The sequence below is a fragment of the Anguilla rostrata genome, chromosome 17 (genome assembly GCF_018555375.3).
Source record: "Anguilla rostrata isolate EN2019 chromosome 17, ASM1855537v3, whole genome shotgun sequence".
Lineage (NCBI taxonomy): Eukaryota > Metazoa > Chordata > Actinopteri > Anguilliformes > Anguillidae > Anguilla > Anguilla rostrata.
The window spans coordinates 15,973,040-15,991,805 of record NC_057949.1 but is presented as its reverse complement, the minus strand read 5'-3'; the positions used below and the strand labels follow the sequence as shown (position 1 = coordinate 15,991,805).

At 44.4% G+C, this 18,766-nt stretch overlaps 1 long non-coding RNA gene across 1 annotated transcript; it reads right to left on the bottom strand.

Moving 5' to 3' along the window:
- Positions 1–15,041: 15,041 nt before the first annotated feature.
- LOC135243684 (uncharacterized) lies at positions 15,042–18,244 on the bottom strand. Its single transcript, XR_010326751.1, has 2 exons — positions 16,706–18,244; positions 15,042–16,647 (listed from the first exon to the last, which is right to left on the bottom strand). It is a non-coding gene; the product is annotated as an uncharacterized LOC135243684 (long non-coding RNA).
- Positions 18,245–18,766: the final 522 nt, after the last annotated feature.

Genomic DNA, 18,766 nt, shown 5'->3' with positions numbered 1-18,766 from the left:
CAAAGGCTAACCGCAGTAACTACATTTTGGTCGAAATTGAGTTATAACTAAAAATGAACTTCTTGATATCTGTTTTATCTTGTGACAAAGTTTTAGAGAAAAAACGGTATAAAAATTGCAGTAACTACAAAACCCGACTCAAAACCATGGCAGACCGCAGTAAGTGAAGTTACTGCGGTCTGCTTTGGGATTCTACCGGCCGATTTTACGATCTACCCATCTAAGTTACCTCACGCGACTGCTTTGGGATTCTACCACCAGCCGATTTCACCCATCTAACCTCACACAACAAAGCTGTTTAAGATGGCACTATCCAGGGGAAAGAGGATAGTGGAACTGGTGTTGAAAAGAAAATACCCAGGTAGGCTAAGTAACGATGACATTAAGCGTTGAGAAACTAGCAATCACATTATAAAACACCTGTCAGCCTCGCTATATATGCTGACTGACAGGCGATGTTTAGTTAGCTAGCGTTATCTTACCTGCTCCCTGTAGCTGTAACATTATCATCTGTAACTTCACATCATCGCCGATGCCATGTCATGCACTTAAAGATTGTTTACAATCTAGCCTACGCATTGTAGGAATACGAGTGCGGAGAAAGAAGCGCATGTATCCGCAAATAATATAGATTAAAAATGTGCACAATTTCGTACTGCAAATGAAAATAAATGTAGGCTATAAGGCCTAGGCTACTCGCTAAAACTGCCTATTTGGGGAGAGCTGGCTATATATGATAGTATTGAGTAGCCTATTTGGTGGATTAATTGTATTGATACTCAAGGAAAATCAGGGAAGTTTCTGCCACTGCTTAGTGATTAAAACGGATTTTTCTAAATCGCATTTATCATTTAATCTCCCTAACACAATGCGAAGAAGCTGTCTGTCACTTTCCAATTGATTAGTCAGATCGTTTGCATGCTTGTTAATCACTGAAAATTAATTAAAACAGTTTGAGATCAATTAGTTTAAAGGAAAGTTTTGCGGTCCACCAAAACACGCCGCTGTTTAAAACATGTAATATAATGAACACATTGTACTGTGATTCAGTGTAGCCTTGTATTTATTCATTGTGTTAAATAGTAAAGACAAGGATAATGAAAATTATTAATGTGATTGTCATCAAGGCAACAACAGTGGTGGTGATGACAACGATGATGAAATTGAAGATGATGATGCAAAGTTTAATTGATAGGAAAATAATTATCTAGATAGGTGAATAAGTAAAAAGTGAAATGAAATGATATTAAGACTAAACGTCTAAAATTCTCAATTTGTCCAGACTTAATTAAACATGCACAAATCCATAAGTAGAGTTGTTAAATAGCCTACTGTTAAATACAATTATAACAAAATCAGTGTCAAAATAGTTTTTGTTCACTGACAACACAATATAAAAGCTGAGAACATTGTAGTTACTGCACTTTGCTTTTGCATTGCTCTTAGAACCATTTAAGGCAATGCAAAGGCAAAGTGCAGTAACTACATTTTTGGGGTTAAAGGTCAAATCAGCCATCATGGTTTTTGGGCATAAAATTTACCTCATGAATACATGTACAATTAGTGCAATATCACTGATATACCTATAACACATTTGGCTGGCCAGTTAAAATACTTTAAAGCCATTTTTCTCAGTTTTACCCTTTGCGTAGTTACTGCAGTTAGGCTTTGTAGGGCAGTATAGGCCTGGCTGTTTGCGATGTTGTTTGCTTGGCGACCGTCTGTTTACATCTGTTTATCTCAACCTACTCTACCAATAGCATTACTATACAAGAAACCCCTTGCTCAATACCCCCCCCCCCCCCCCGCCAGTCTGTGATGAAATCTGTGCCCCCCCCCCCCCATGCTTACGATGTAATGTACATGCCTATGCTGCTACGTACATAAACAGCCGTCGCCTGGACCAGTCAGAGAGTATCACGGATGACATCATTTGACCTCAGAACAAGGCGAAGAAAGCCGAAGAGACGTCCAAGGTCACGGGACGCAGGAACAGGCGCGCCGTCGCTCGTAATCGAATCTCGCCTGCGCGTAATTCAGTTCCGAGCCTCCTTTCATCTGTTTCAGCTTTATCACGCCGTGAATGATGAACACGAGCATCGGCAGCTTGGGGGATCGTCGATTTTTTTTTTTGCCAGAGAATTCCTTGGCTTAAACGGGCGTGTACTTGAGCAGTCGCCCGGGCTGCGGCTTCTGAAACTCAGCCTCCGCTTCACACCATCTGGCACATCACTTTGCGGCCGTGATTGAAGAGGACGATCAGCGTTACTGACATTAATATAATCCTTTATATAGCGAAGGGACGGAAATTCTATCCCTTATGTTGAACCTGTCCCTTATTTTTAATCATAGCCTATCGCTAATGTTTAACCATAGCTCTGCGCGACTCGATTTCTATATAACGTATCACTGTTTCTGAGTGTAAGTTCATGCTTTCCTTATTCCACTGTTTCAGCTGAAGGCCTTGCAGACGGGTTACAATCAGCCCGGCCCTTGCTTTCTAATAAACAGCGAAACGCTACTCATGGTCTGAAAGGGAGGAAATCTGTCAGTGAGTCCAGAGATTGCCTCATGGCTATGGCTGTATTGAGCAGAAGGAGGCGCTGTGACTTACATGCGCCTTATATTACATCAAACAAACTGAAGCCTTGTCAGAATTAAATCATGTAAGAAATGGTGTAAGAACGATGCTGAGGAAGTTCTGCTCTTCGCCCGTGAGGCGACCCTGTGGTTTTTGTTGTTTTTTTGCACTTAAGTTTTATGTCTTTTATGTTGTAAAAAAAAAAAAAACCCTACCAAACGTAAAACAAAGAAAGAGGCGAAACGAAGAGGCATATAATTGATTTCTTGACCATGTTCTTTGTCTGAGTCTTATTCAGCTTTCACTTGTTGTCTCTGAGAATCACCATATAAACATTTTTATGGTGATTCTCAGAGAATCCAATAGACCCCAGCTGAGAGTTCCTCCTTTAATGGCATCAACCAAACAACGTGCAATATTCTGTTGATCCTTTCTCTTGCAGGGGTATTGCATATTTCACTGATGTCATGAGCGGCTATGTTACTTTTTTGTGAGGACACAGTTATCCCTGAAATTACTATGAAGTTCTACCCCAACAGTTAGCCCTGGGTTACAAAATCAAGACCCTAATAAATAGGAGAAATAGGTCTTTTCCTGCAAGAAATTTGATTGAGTGGCATAAAATGCAGGAAGTGAAAAAGGAAAGTGTTATAAAGGAAAATTGGAGAGGGGACTCAGCAGAAATGAGCTGGGCTCTGTTTGAGAGAGCATGAGTTGAGCTAGAAGGGCACAACCCTGACAAACAGGACCTGAACACATTTTAACTGAACACAGCTAAAAACAAACACCTCAAAACCCTAAATGATTTTAGGCCAATTACCCTCGTATAATTCGTCATCAAATCCTTTGAGAATTTGGTGAAAAAAGAATAATTGAAAAACCCTGACACCTGTTTTATTCACAACAGTTTGCTGGTGGGACTAAATAGGGTGTAGAGGATGTAGCTGGCACACTGTTAAACGTGGTATTAAACATCTAGAAGGTTTTAAGACATGTGCTAAGCTGCTGTCCCTCGATTTCTCATCTGCTTTTAACACTATTCAACCAGATATTGTAGCAAAGAAACTTATTACCGTAACGTATTGCAGTTACACTAAAGGGGAGACTTTGAGCCAGATGGACCAGTTGGAAGGGGACTGTGATGCTTCAACACGGAAGTGCTGTTTATAGCAACGTGGACAAGGCCAGCGTTCATTAATAGTGTTATATATATATATATATATATATATATATATATATGCTGCTGAGTGAAAGGGGCTTTTAAAACAGCCGCAATTAAAGCACGTCAGCTTTCAGCAAAGGCTCTTCTGCATGCAGGGCATCATACATTCTGGCAATTCTTCAAAGGTTAATAAGGAATTAAATATCCCCAAAAAAGTTTTGTGTTGTTCGTGCGTGTGTGTGCATTCGTGCGTGTGTGTGTGTGCATCAGTGTGTATTCGAGGCGTGAATGCAGTTTTGGAGAGCAGGAGGAGGTTCCCCTGGGTGTAATTTCCGCTTCACTTAATTTGAAGCTTGTTAAAATTTAAAGGTGTTCACACAGGAGAGTGGCACTGCAGTAGAAAATAGCCCTTAATTAAAAAATAAAAATAAACAGCAATAGAAAAGCTGTGTGCTGTACCACCGGCATTATGTGCTACACCAACTTCATTGGTGCTATACCAGTTGCATAATGTGTTATACCAACTGCATTATGTGCTATACCAACTGCATTATGTGCTATATCAACTGCATTATGTGCTATACCAACTGCATTATGTGCTGTACCACCTGCATTATGTGCTACACCAAATGCATTATGTGTTATACAACTGCATTTTGTGCTATACCAACTTCATGATATGCTATCTCAACTGCACATGTGTTATACAACTGCATTATGTGCTATACCAACTTCATGATATGCTATCTCAACTGCACTATGTGCTATACCAACTGCATTATGCGCTATACCAACTGCATTATGTGCTATATCAACTGCACTATGTGCTATACCAACTTCATTATATGCTATCTCAACTGCATTAATTGCTATCTCAACTGCATTATGTGCTATGCCAACTGCATTATGGGCTATACCAACATGATTGTGTGCTATCTCAACTGCATCATGTGCTATACCAACTGCATGATGTGCTATCCTGTAAAGAGGTCTTCAGCCAGCCAAGTGATGTGTGTAGTTACATTTCTAAAAAAAAATCACAGTCAGGTTTGCAACAGTGAACAGCAAGCTTCGTAGTAACGGCCTTAGAGTTCAGTGATGAAGTCTTCAAACTGTGTTTGTGAAAAAACTGACTGAAAACTTTATTTTTTATTAAGACTTCAGAAGGTACAAATCCACACAAAGGCATTGTAAGTTTATGTAACATTTACTGTAGGCATTGAAGTAACAGTGAGGAATGGGTACATTTCCAGATAATTTAAACCCCCCCCCTCACCAAAAAAAACTGAATTTAAAGGAGGGAAGGAGAGGAGGAGAGCAGGGAAGAGGGATGCTGTATTGATAGACCCTTCAACAGATTTCTAATTGTCAGATAAGTCTAAATGCCCTTTAAATTTAACCAGAAAGAGAACATTTGTGTGTGTGTGTGTGTGCGTGTGTGTGCGTGCGTGTGTGCCTGTGTGTGTGAAATTGAATGACCACATTAATAAAGAATGGAAATTATTCCTAGTGCAAAGATAATGCAGACCTCTCCTCTCTCCAATCAGACAGGGGGGGTAGAACAGTGCTCAGAGGACACATTATAGCAGTTTCTGCTCACATACAAAATAGAAACACGGAAGAATAGGCATTAGAAGTTCCATTAAAGGAGAGTGAGAACCTATTCAACAGAGAGCCCTGTAACATAAATTAGAAGAGCTTATTACAAGAGATATAGTTTAAGTAAACATGCCTCCGAGCAAAACCCAGGGTCTAATAACCAAATATAAGAAAGCACATAGGGAAAACAATAGGACCCATATTAGCTAAAGAAGTGGAAAACAACAAGCAAAAACAGAAATAAACAGCTAATGCTGCAATTCAGGATGACAGAGACCATGCCACCTGTAACCCACAAGAAATAAGTATTCTCTGGACATTTTATTCCTTTACTGACCAGAACACACTAGTAACACAGTGGACATCAATACATATCTGGAAAGAAATCAGCCTCTCCACTCTATTTGAGGATGACTCTTAGATATTTTAGTCCACTCTGTCCAACAACTCTAGGACTATCCTCATATCCAATGGAAAGTCACCAGTGTAGACACATAATATCCTCAAATCTGTTATCCTTCCACGGTGATCCCATGTTGTAGCTTATTGTCATGCCTCCTAGTTTGACTTAACATTACTCTCTGACCTAGCCTATGCTTGCTGTGTGAACTGGACTTAATGTGTACATGGCTATGAATAACTGTCACATAATGAGGTATTGTACCTTGTCTGACCTGTCTTTTGTAGTTGCTGACATTCGGTATGCACTTATTGTACGTCACTTTGGATACTAGTGTCTGCCAAATAAATGTAATGTATAGAATGTCATCAGTGTTTTACACACGACAATTCAGTATATAAACAGAGTTATCTGGAAACAAAATCCCTTTCTGGGGACTCGGGGTCAGAGGTCACAGGGGTGGACTTTTGAAACAGCTGCACTCTCGTGCTTGTCAGAGCGTTTCTATGGAGACAGAGGCAGGATAGAGAACCCGCTTATTAATTAGTCCTCCTCTGCTTCTCCTTCCCTCTGGCTGTGAGGCACAAGGTGTCCCTCAGTCTTCCTCAGGAGTTGGGGGGTGTTATGGGGGAGGTGTGGAGGGGGTGGGGGTGTCAGCTGCGTCTGTCCCGCTCCGGCTCCAGGAACGACCTGGCGTCTCGCGGCTCTTCGGCGGACGCATTCGCCTCCTCTCCCGGGCCCTATGGGCGACGAGCGCGGAACAGCAGAGGCGCGGTGACTCAAGCGGTCTCCACGGTAACGAGTTGCCACCCCGCCGTCAGCTCACAACTCGTCTGCGGGAAGCCTTGTGCATCGCCATCGGTTCTGGGGGCGTGGCTTCGTACCTCCCGATGACTCAATGACAAATAAATCCAAGTTTTCATTCTATCTCTTCACAAATACACTTTGGCAACTTCCTTTTGATGATCACTGAACTCGAAGGCCACAGGTCACCACAAAGCTTGCTGTTCAGAGTTGCAAACCTGACTGTGATTTCTCCTCAGTCAGTGGCACGTGACCCATGATCACTGACCATTAACCCCCACAGTCATGAAGCCACACACATCACCTCTCTGGCTTTCCAAGTGGCTGAAGACCACTTTACAAGATAACTCATAATGCAGCTGGTGTAGCACATGATGCAGTTGGTATAACACATAATGCAGTCAGTATAGCATTCAATGCAGTTGGTATAGCACACAATGCCGTTGGTATAGCACATAGTGCAGTTGGTATAGCACCTAATGGAGTTGATATAGCACCTAATGCAATTGGTATGGCACCTAATGCAGCTGGTATAGCACATAATGCAGTTGGTATAGCACCTAATGCAGCTGGTATAGCACATAATGCTGTTGGTATAGCACCTAATGCAGCTGGTATAGCACATAATGCTGTTGGTATAGCACCTAATGCAGCTGGTACAGCACATAATGCAGTTGGTGTAGCACCTAATGCAGCTGGTATAGCACATAATGCAGTTGGTGTAGCACATAATGCAGTTGGTATAGCACATAATGCAGCTGGTTTAGCACATAATGCAGTTGGTATAGCACATAATGCAGTTGGTATAGCACATAATGCAGCTGGTATAGCACATAATGCAGTTGGTGTAGCACTTAATGCAGTTGGTGTAGCACCTAATGCAGTTGCAGTTGCTTTTTAATTAAGGGCCGTTTTCTACAGCTGTGCCACTTTCCTGTGTGAACACCTTTAAATTTTTAACAAGCTTCAAATTAATGAAGTGGATTATGTACCTATGGGAACCTCCTCCTGCTCTCCAAAACATTATTCACGCATCGCGCATGCTCAGATACACACACACAGAGACACACACACACACACGCACACATACAGGCATGTAAACAAACACTTACACTGGTATGGAAACATGCAGCCTCACATATGAAAATATACATGCAGTCTCACACATACACACACATTTAACTATACGTAACATATATTATGACCTCTCTGGCTTTCCAAGCAGCTGAAGACCTCTTTACAGGACAGCACAAAATGCAGTTTGTATAGCACATAATGCTGCCTTATTACAATACCCTACAATAAGATTTTCAGGATTATTTATTGGTGCAGTGGGTAGCATGGTTGCTTCACAGCAAGAAGGTCCTGGGTTCGAATCCTGGGCCCTTTCTGTATGGAGTTTGCATGTTCTCATCATGTCCTCGTGGGTTTCCTCCAGGTACTCCGGTTTCCTCCAACAGTCAAAAGACCTGTCCAGGGTGCATTCCTGCCTTTCTCTAAGTGCATACTGAGATAGGTACCAGCACCTCTGTGACCCTGACTAGCAATGAGCGGGTTATAAAATGGATGAATGGACATCACCCCAAATGTCAGACACATTTTATGCACACGTGGAGATATCGGCAAGCTCGGTCCCAGCTTCCTGGCAGTCATTTTGTGTTCTCTGGTGGGGACGAAGAAGGTCAAACCTGATGAACTCACACCTGTTCCTCCAGCCATGTTGTTCGTTGAACAACTTTACATACGTAATTTTTTCCCTCATTTTTGTCACCTTAACCTCTGTTTGGCCCCAGAGACCGAATGTCATTTGAAGAGAACTTAGTGTGTGAGTGATAGTGGTATTGTTGCCACCATCTTGCTACAGTGGAGCAGAATGACGCTTCTAATAAATCAATCAATCAATCAATCAATCGAGGCACTTTACTTACCCAGTGATCATTACTGGCCTCCGCATATACTGTATGTGACATCATCATGTGACTGCCCTGAAATGAACAAAAAAATATGCAACGTGCAATTGACAAAAACGTGACATTAAAATAGCTTCTGAAACTTAGGGATCGCCGCGGTGTTCAGAGAGCGAAGATGAATAATTGCATTTCTTTTCCAGGTGGCTTAAAGCAAAGTTCCCCGTTTGATTCCTCAGGTGTTCCTCGGTCATAAAAGATTTAACGCTTCGTGCTCATCCTCATTCGTTCTGATTAGGCGCGCTAATTGCTCACACTAAGCAATTAGTGCTTCGGTTTAATATCAGCCTGCTGCACAGACTTCAGTTTAACGCATGAATTGCCAAAAGAGCGTAGGATTTTTCAGTAAAGTGGCAGGTTAAAAAAAATAAAAATCCATGAGTAAATGAAACAGAAGTATCCCCTGAGAGTTTATATAGCAGCAGAAGCAGAAGCACTGAATGCTATTATTGTTACAAAAAAATGTGACTGCGGCATCACTGTAGTGGTCTACATCCTGTCCCGAACCAATCAGGGCTGAGGGTTTTCTGCGATCAGGCCGGCTATTGTGCCTAGTGCACATTGATCACTGCATTCAGGAGTGACACTGGGCTGTAAGTGGGGCTACTTTAACTGAAACAGGTCAGGGGCATCATTCCTAAAAATGTTCTCGGATTTAAACTAAAAAGCGCAATCTTAAGATTGTTTCCCAATTTCTGCTCATGTTTGATTTCTAAAAACCATGGGGTGGGGGGTCTAAAACAGGTGTCAAACTCCAGGTGTAGCCTTCAAATCATGTTATTGCTGCACGAACATTATTTCCTTCCCTGCGGCCTGACCACTCAAAATTGGCTCCATTTTTTGTACCGGCCCTGAAAAAAAAACGGATTGCTTTCTGGACAAAGAGATTCAAAGAAAATGGGGTTCAGGGTGACAGGGCCTCGCACAGTCACAATCATTGTGCTGTTTTCCACACAATAATTTAAACTGAAGCCCTGACTCACCGGTAATTAAAGGTCCCATGGCACTTACTTCAAAGGGTCTGGAGTTCTCCAGGGGGCTAGACAGATCCCTAACCTGGCTTGCAAGCTGGCCCTATAATCATCCCCAGGCTAACTGCTTTAATATTACCTCCCTCTCTGCCCCAGCTGATGCTTGTTGAGCCCTCAGCCACAAAATGGCTGCCATTCCTCTTCCAGGAGGGTGCTGCTCACTGTGGTTTGAGGTGAGTTCCCCCTACGCTGTAATGTGCTTTTACACTGTGAGATGAAAGACACTGTTTAAATGTGGTACGGTATAATTATTATTTTTTCCATTTGCCGAAAGCTGAAATGCGTTCTTTATCCACGTTTCGTTAACTGGTGCTTGCAGCCAAGTTTAAATGGTATCCAAAGGTGGGGTGGGGGTGGGGTGGGGGTGGTGGGGCTTTCTGTGCCTAAACCCCTTTGATAACAGCGAGGCTCATGTCATGAAGGCTGCTTTAGGTATGAAGAGCTGATTGGTTGATCTGGGCCAATGAGAGGAGATTAGGAAGGCGGGCGAACCCCAGGCATTTCCCCGATGAATGATGTGCTGCTCAAATATCCTGATTGCCTGTTCGTTTCTTTGTGCTGAAGCCCATTGTCACCCCACAGCACACGCCCCTTTGTTGCATCATGAGGGTGAGGGCGATGCGTCTCACAGCCCAACCCTCCATACAGTGCTGGTCGTTTGTGAGCACCCCTCTTTACAAAATTTAATGTTTACCTTCATTATGAGGACCACATTGATTTTGAATGGCAGCATGCGTTTGCTGATCAGGTATTCTGCGTATGCATTGTTGAGTGGCATCAGCCTGTATAGCAGGGCTGCCCAACCCAGTTCCTGAGCATCTATCCACCTCCAGGTTTTCACTCCTACCACAACAAAGCACACCTCATTCAACAGCTAGGGATCTCATTGAGCTGCTGATTAGTAGAATCGGGTGTCCCAAATTAGGGTTGAAATGAAAACCTACAGGATGGTAAACTTCCAGGGACAAGGCTGGGTGGTCCTGCTATTGATGCAATACAACTTGGTAATAATTTTTTATGAATGAATATCGATGTGCTGTGGAAAGTTTTGATGTTGTTGTAAAAAATGGTAGGCTTACTAAGAGTATTCATATCATTTTTAGTATCATTTTTCATAGATACGAGTGTGGGATTTATGGTTATAAATGATCATAATGTATAGTTAAAATCCAACGGGCTTTGCAATGAGGTAATATTTCAATCCAGTTGTCTCAACAGTAGTTACTTTCTGTTCTATATTCTCCTACCAGCTGCAGAAACTTGATATGTTGCCAGACTGATTGCTTAAAGGCAAATTTAAAAAATGAAAGAATAAAAGCAGATTGGTGTTGTAGATGTGTTGGGGGTTGCTCTCCAGTTTATTTAAGTACGGCCCATTAAGCGTTTAACGAGGCTTAAACTGTTCAGGAGTCAGGAAAGCATTATTATTTAGACCTGTGCTTAATAGTCCCATTCCATGCTAATTCAGTGCCTCTTAGCCATTGTAAAATCCCAGCCTTCTCCCTCCCTCCTTCGTAGGCTGTGCTCAATCATATGGCCAGTGCAGACCTGGCCCTTCCCCCAGTTTCGGCTTCTCAGCTTTCCCAATCATATAACCAGTGTACACCTGTCCCCTCCCCCAGTTCCGGCTTCTCAGCTTGCCCAATCATATAGCCAGTGTAGACCTGGCCCCTCCCCCAGTTCCAGCTGCTCAGCCTGACCAAATCCTTGCACATCTTCCCCAAGCCTTCCCAACCTCTCAGTCACGACTGCGGTAAAATCCATTGCCACACCTCTTTAACAGGGTTATGTTTAGTAGTTATTTTATATAATTAAGTAATTTGGGAAAAAAACAGCATCATTGTTACCTGTCCCTCTGTTTTACCTGAATGTCCCTCCTGTGTGGTTCTGCTGGTATACGTCCTGCTCTTTTATGTTTTTGCCCTGTTATGGATGAACACTGGAGGCTGGAAGCCCTGACACAGGAGCCAGTCGCTGTGCGCTGGAGCAGAGTTTCACACTGGCAGAGAAACCAATCGCAACAGTGTCAGACAGGATAAAAATTGTTCCGACGCGTTTGTCGGGCTCTGTGTGATCCTGGAAGCCTCTCTGTCTCTCCGAGGCAGGAGCCGGTCCATTACCCCTGCAGAGCGTCACCCCAATCCCCCTGCGATTAACCGCCTCAGTGGGCTCGTGCTGAGGGAGGCTGCCCTCACCCCGGCGGGCAGGAGCTTGGTCCCGCTCCGGTCTTCCAGTTGGGTTTGGATTGATGGCGGCTCACCGTTGGGCATTTGTCTTTTGAGTGACAGGCAGGGGTAATGCAGCTAAGATTGAATGGTATCCAAAGGTGGGGTGGGGGTGGGGGGGGGGGCTTTCTGTGCCTGAACCGGTTTAATAACAGCGAGTCATATCATGAAGGATTTAGGTATGAAGAGCTGATTGGTTCAATCTGGGCCAATGAGAGGAGATTATGAAGGCGGGCGAACCCCGGTCCTTCAGTTGGGTTTGGATTGATGGCGGATCACTGCTGGGCATTTGTCTTTTGAGTGACATGCGGGGGGTAATGGCTCTGAGAGTAATGGCTCTGAGAGTAATGGCTCTGGGAGTAATGGCTCTGAGAGTAATGGCTCTGGGAGTAATGGCTCTGAGAGTAATGGCTCTGGGAGTAATGGCTCTGGGAGTAATGGCTCTGAGAGTAATGGCTGTGAGAGTAATGGCTCTGGGAGTAATGGCTCTGGGAGTAATGGCGGTGTTTGTAGCTGTGTGCCAGGCCGCCATTACACCGTGGGAATTAGACGCTGCCTTCCCTCTCCCAGCGAGGCTACCGGCTTTGCACTCCATTTAAGGGCGATTAGCCTCCCAGCAGGCTGGGAACAAAGGACTGCCTGTGGTCTTACCGCTACACAGGCATGCTACACACACACACACACAAACACACACACATATATTTAACGCATTACTTTTGGAAACCATAGATTGCCGGCCTGTCCAGGGTGTATTCCTGCCCCCCCCCCAATGCATGCTGGGATGGGCTCCAGTAACGCCCAATACCCTGATCAGGAAAAGCGGGTATAGATGATGGATTGATGTATGGACTTTCGGAAACCGTATCGAGTAACAAGATGACCGTCTCCATGCTTGTGCAAACTTTGTGTCTGTAACGGCTAAAATACTACAAATCTGGCAGCTTGTGACCAGCATGCAAACGATGGTGCGGAGTTTGCAAGGTGGGAACATGCCCCTGATAGGCTAAAACATCAATCAGTCAAAACACAGTGATTAGGCATTTAAACATGGATGCATGTTGAACCATGTCCCTGTCCGAACCGGTTCTCAAGAGGAAGAAGAGAAGGGGCATGTAGACATACTTTAAGGCCTGTTATGTAAAAGCCTCCTAATCAATGTGCGGATGACTGTGCTTACTTTATTCACATGGCTGCATGGGTGTCTCTTGGCTGCAGAGTATTGGTTATAATCAAAAGCAGATTACTTCAGTGTAAGGATTAAACAGTGTGGGTGTGGTGGAAAATCAAATTAAAGATGCTGTAAGTCTGCTTGCGACAAAGAAATTACTGCACTTTCCACATTTGCCTGGCAGCTTCTTCTGAATTTTATTTCTGGATAAGAGGTCGAAAGACAAGCAGAATATAGAAATGAACACTGCTAATCTGTTGCTCAGTTCTTGGAAAGGCAAGTTCCATACTTAGACCAGGACAGCATTGCTGATAGCTGCAGGAAAATAAATATGCAGATTTCAACAGATGGTCATACATAACAATCTGCGCCAGTCTGGGGCCACGCCCACTAGCTGAGTGGGCTCATATACCTGGGCCGTGTTGGCGAATCAGCCCGGAGCTTAAAGGTGCGCTCACTTTCCACATTGGAGGGGGGGGGAGGGGGAGACCGGGATCCCCAAACTGAGAGAGCGCGAGAGAGAGTGAGCGTGTGAGAGTGGGAATGGAGCGAAAGCACGCTGGCTGAAAAGCTGAAGGGGAGGAGCCAGACAGCTGAAGAGGAGCGAGGCTGAAAAGCTGAAGGGGAGGAGCCAGACAGCTGAAGAGCAGCGAGGCTGAAAAGCTGAAGGGGAGGAAACAGAGAGCTGAAGAGGAGCGAGGCTGAAAAGCTGAAGGGGAGGAGCCAGACAGCTGAAGAGCAGCGAGGCTGAAAAGCTGAAGGGGAGGAGCCAGAGAGCTAAAGAGGAGCGAGGCTGAAAAGCTGAAGGGGAGGAGCCAGACCAATCGTTATTCATGAGCCATGCTCATTGCTGCGACCACCACCGTCAGTCCATGCCCTCTTTCGAAACTGGCGATGCCAAGCACTCTACTAGTTTAGCATGTGCAGACGTTAGTCGGAGGAGGGAGCTTATCATGTGCAGCTCGAGCAAGCAGTGCTGTGTGCACCTGGCTGAACAGGAGGAGGCGCTGCTGCGCACTGAGACAAGGCCAGATTTGAGATGAGACCCCGGGCCCATCCGCGCCCTGGGACGGTCCCGTAACAGGACGAGCCGCCCGAGGCGCCACCCAACCCCGCCTCCCAGCACCCATAGTCTACTGAACACGCCAGTCTGAGGTACCCTGATATTCCGGATTCTTTCGGTGACCGTAAATGGACCCCCCCCCGGTCCTCGTAAGAGAAGCCCCCGGAGGGTCTATTCATAGACGGACTCCGCCGGCGCAGTTTGAAACGTGAGCTGCAGGGGGCGTGTCTCTCCCTGGCGGGGCCCGGGCGGAGGAATCCCGGCGCCGGGGCCAGCGGAACATTCCCACGGGGAACGCTATCCGCGGCCTTCCCAGGTGATCACCTGCTTCGCCCGGGCACCTTTGCGGGGATTGGCTGGCAGAGGTATAAACACATTCGACGGGGGAGGGGACAGGAAGAGGTCAATGGGCACAAGCAGACTCCTGGCATAATGCGGTAAAATACCCCCCCCCCCCAGCTTCTCGTGCTTTCCTAAAACACAGGTCCTCTTCCAAGCGGGTGGCGCTTCTTCAACCCCTCCCTTTCCATGCACACACATTTTTCTAATTTAATTCTGCCCATTTAACCCTGTCCGCGTTTCTCTGTTTTGGTACATACTCACCATTGTGTTTATGTCGCTTAATGAAGTTCTTCGTGACCAAATTTGAATGATATTGGTCAAAATCAGAGGAGTGGCGGGCGAATTCAAAGTCGTTGGTCTGACTATGAAACGATAGACAGCTGTCTGTCAGGATACCTCATTGACATGGCTGTGGCTGAAGTTTGTGACATGAAAATGAAACACTGACTCCTAAAGTTTGGGAACTACAGGCCGCATACTTTATGATGTCATAGGATTGATCCTAGCCTCTGTTGTATATGGTTGGTTGGCTGTTAAACCTTTCATGATGAGAGCAATGCAAAGTCAGCTATGGGTAATATTAAAGGGTTCCAATGGGCAACACTCTTCATCGTGTTGGTTAAATATGATGATTCCACTATGTGGTCAATGCAAGCAGACGTCAAACATGACTGTGAAATAAAGATAATGAAACATTGATGTGTTTTATCGGTATATTTTAATGTCACAATGTAATAAAGATTCCATCATCCATTAAAATTAAAACAAACAAAAACAACCCAGTATAAGCTTTTTTATTTTTAATCTGGGCATGGAGGAAGACTTCTACAGAGGTCAAGGCCATCCCTTTAAGAGAAGTACCGGTTTTAATGACAAGGCCATCCCTTTAAGAGAAATACCAGTTTTAATGATGAGCTTCTGTACTGAAACAAAGTACAGTACAACTCCTAACTGAGACAAAAGACACATCTTGATCAGTTTTTTTATTAAATAGTTTCGCTTTCTGTTTCTGTCATTTTAATACAATACCTCAGAAAGTCTGTCATTTCACAACTATGATAGAAGCCACTAGGCTTACTCAACTTCACTACAACCTGAAAAATTCAGGGTTTCCAAGCTTCTTTTTTTTTTTTTAGGTCTACAGATAATGTTCTCCTACCTTATCCAAAACAAATACTTAAACATTTACAGGTAAATTCAGCTAGTTACAAAAATAGATGTATATTTCAGTAAATCAATAGCAGGTGTCTTTATATTCCATATGCTTTCCATATACTCATATTTGATGCACATCCTTTGAACTAGCGGGAGCCTCGGAGGTGAAATGTAATTCTGTTCTAGAACATTCAGTGGAAAGCGCAACAGTGCTTAACAGTCCCAGGAACACAGCAGAGGCTGACGACACTCCCATGTTCACTCCTTGGGGTGAGCCAGAGGTCTCATCAGTAGGAACATCACCTTCACACGACATGGATACCGGAGCCTTCCCAGAAGGCAATGCGAAGCTCAGATAGCTCAGCAGGAAAAGGTCCCTTCGCCGTGAACAAAGACACCTTTTACCATCCCCCACGTTTCTCAAGGGGGATGTGAATTGCAGTTGATGTTCGTGGCCAAAACGCATTCGGCCAGCATCGTCTATATATGGAGTCTACCTTAAGAGGGACAGTATTTCCTCAGTATTTACCTCTCAGAATACAATTTTTTCCTTCATTTAATTTTATCCATGTCTTATATGAATAATAATCCATGCATATGTGGCAGACCGTCAGTGGTTGCTCCTCAGTCTTTGGAACTGTGAACCTGATGAATATGAATGTGGACGATTAAATGAACTTGGATCTGGTGGTGACTTACGCTTTGTTGTCTACCGGCTGGGGACACGTGACCTGCGCAAACAGGAGGTATAAATAGCGCTTATCCCTCTGTAGCAAAGCGTTGAAGCCTCTTGGCTTTCCCAAAAGGTTTCCCACCATGTGCGAATGCCTGTTTACCCGCACGGCAGATTCGGATGACAACACGGTCATGGCATAAGCAGTGGACTGCTTTCAAAACAAGGGCAAATAAAGGAGTGTCCAGCTAAAGGGTACTAAAGAGAGGGAACTCCAGAGAGACAATGTATTCCACTTTGATAGAATGGCCAAAGAAATTACATTCTTACATTCTACCTTTTGCAGACTCTTATGAGTTAAAACTCACTTTTACGAGTCAAACCTTATGTTTATTCTGGAATTTCTTGCTGAGCTTGAGTGACACACAAATTATATAGTAAAAAGAGATGACAAATTAATTCAGACATGCCTGGAAGCTGCTGATCTATAGGAGAGTTTACTGGCATGTGCTGTTCTATAAGAGAGTAAACTGACGTGCTGTTCTATAGGGGAGTAAACTAGCATGTACTGTTCTATAGGGGAGTAAACTGACATGTGCTGTTCTATAGGGGAGTAAACTGACATGTGCTGTTCTATAGGGGAGTAAACTAGCATGTGCTGTTCTATAGGAGCGTAAACTGACATGTGCTGTTCTATAGGAGCGTAAACCTGCATGGGCTGTTCTATAGGGGAGTATACTGACATGTGCTGTTCTATAGGAGAGTATATTGATGTGTGCTGTTCTATAGTAGAGTAAACCTGCATGTGCTGTTCTATAGGAGAGTAAACCTGCATGTGCTGTTCTATAGTAGACTATACTGATATGTGCTGTTCTATAGGGGAGTAAACTAGCATGTGTTGTTCTATAGTAGAGTAAACCTGCAAGTGCTGTTCTCTAGGGGAGTATACTGACATGTGCTGTTCTATAGGAGAGTATATTGATGTGTGCTGTTCTATAGTAGAGTAAACTTGCATGTGCTGTTCTATAGGAACGTAAACCTGAATGTGCTGTTCTATAGGGGAGTAAACTGACATGTGTGAGATGGCCTCTTGGCACTTGCCTGCTGGACTATTGTCTTTAAATGTTAAACAAAACGTCCCCTTTTTATAATGGAGGACGCGACATAAGGTATTGAAACCATCCTGCCAAGGATGACATTTGTTATGTCCCAGAAGCAAAATGGCAAAATGAGAATTCAACGACTGCATTGCGCTGCTTTCTTACATTCTCAAGCTGTTTTTTGTGCGTGCATAAAAACGAAAATGAAGTTTAATGAAGCAGTAAGAGGTTAGTCTGTGACCCTGTGCAGGTCATGTGGGTACTACGTCTCTGCTAAATCCATCCAGTACTCAGCGACAGGAATGTGTCACAGGTTGGACCGTCCTGTCTGGCCCAGAATGCACTTCGTTCGTGCGACTAATGGTGTAAAGAGCTCGGCAATGTGCTGCCAGAACACCCTCTTTGCCTACATGACCTCTCCATCCACTTTCACGGACCAGGAGGGGCTCGTCCAAACAATCGGAGAGATTCAGAGGTGTCGGTTACTTCAGCCAGTGGTACATAAACACTATTCACAACAGAACTATTCACTATTCACAACAGAACTATTCACTGTTCACAACATTTCAGCCAGATGGTACGGGACTTTGATTCTTTCACGTGACGGATTAAAAGTCCAGCGCTTATTGCTAACTGTATCTCAGCATCGGTGTGCATTCTGTACGGTCTCTCACACACACTGCAGGGGCTGACAACACTGGGGCAGCGTGGATTCGTGGGATTCACCAGCAGAGTCGTTTCGCTCGTGGGCCTGTCGCTAACCCTTCGTGTCGCAACGACGACCTTTTCTAATGCAGTTCCGCCATTTTGTATCCGGGTGTTGCTAATGTGCCTTATGGGGCTTCTTTTCTTTGCCTCACGCCTTAATTAAAGGAACATGAAAGCGTCCGTAACGATATTATTCCTAATTATGAGGGTGGAGCCGCGGACCGAACGGGAACGCGGCGTTCCGGTTGCCCCCCCCCCCCCACCCTCCGCGAGCCGCTAATCGAACGTTACGAAGGCGTGAATCCGAAAGACGAAAAAACCCCGCCCCGCTGCTTCCTACACGAGATCACAGCTGAAGGCTGCCCCAGAAGAGCCAGAGAAGTACATTACAGTAATGACTGCTGGATTTAATTTAAACGTACTCTGGGTCCTCTGGGTGTGCACGCGCACTTCAGACTAATTGTACGTGCGGTCGGAGGGTGTTCCAGAACAAGATCTGCGGGAACAGCCTGTCACATCCTACAGCACATGCTTGGCTGTGTTTTCCATAATTAGACCAAGCTGACTGTACTCAGCCACAGATTAACAGTGTAATAGTTAAGTATCTTGAATTACTGTATGATCTTTCGAGCCACATACATACACCTTAAAGGTTGGTACAGTCAGTGTAAATACGTAGCCCGGAAGCAATGGCTTGATTTGTGATCTTTTTTTTTTTTGCAAAACATAACTGGAAGTGAGGACAGAAAGGTATTACTTCATCATCATCATCATAATAATAATAATAA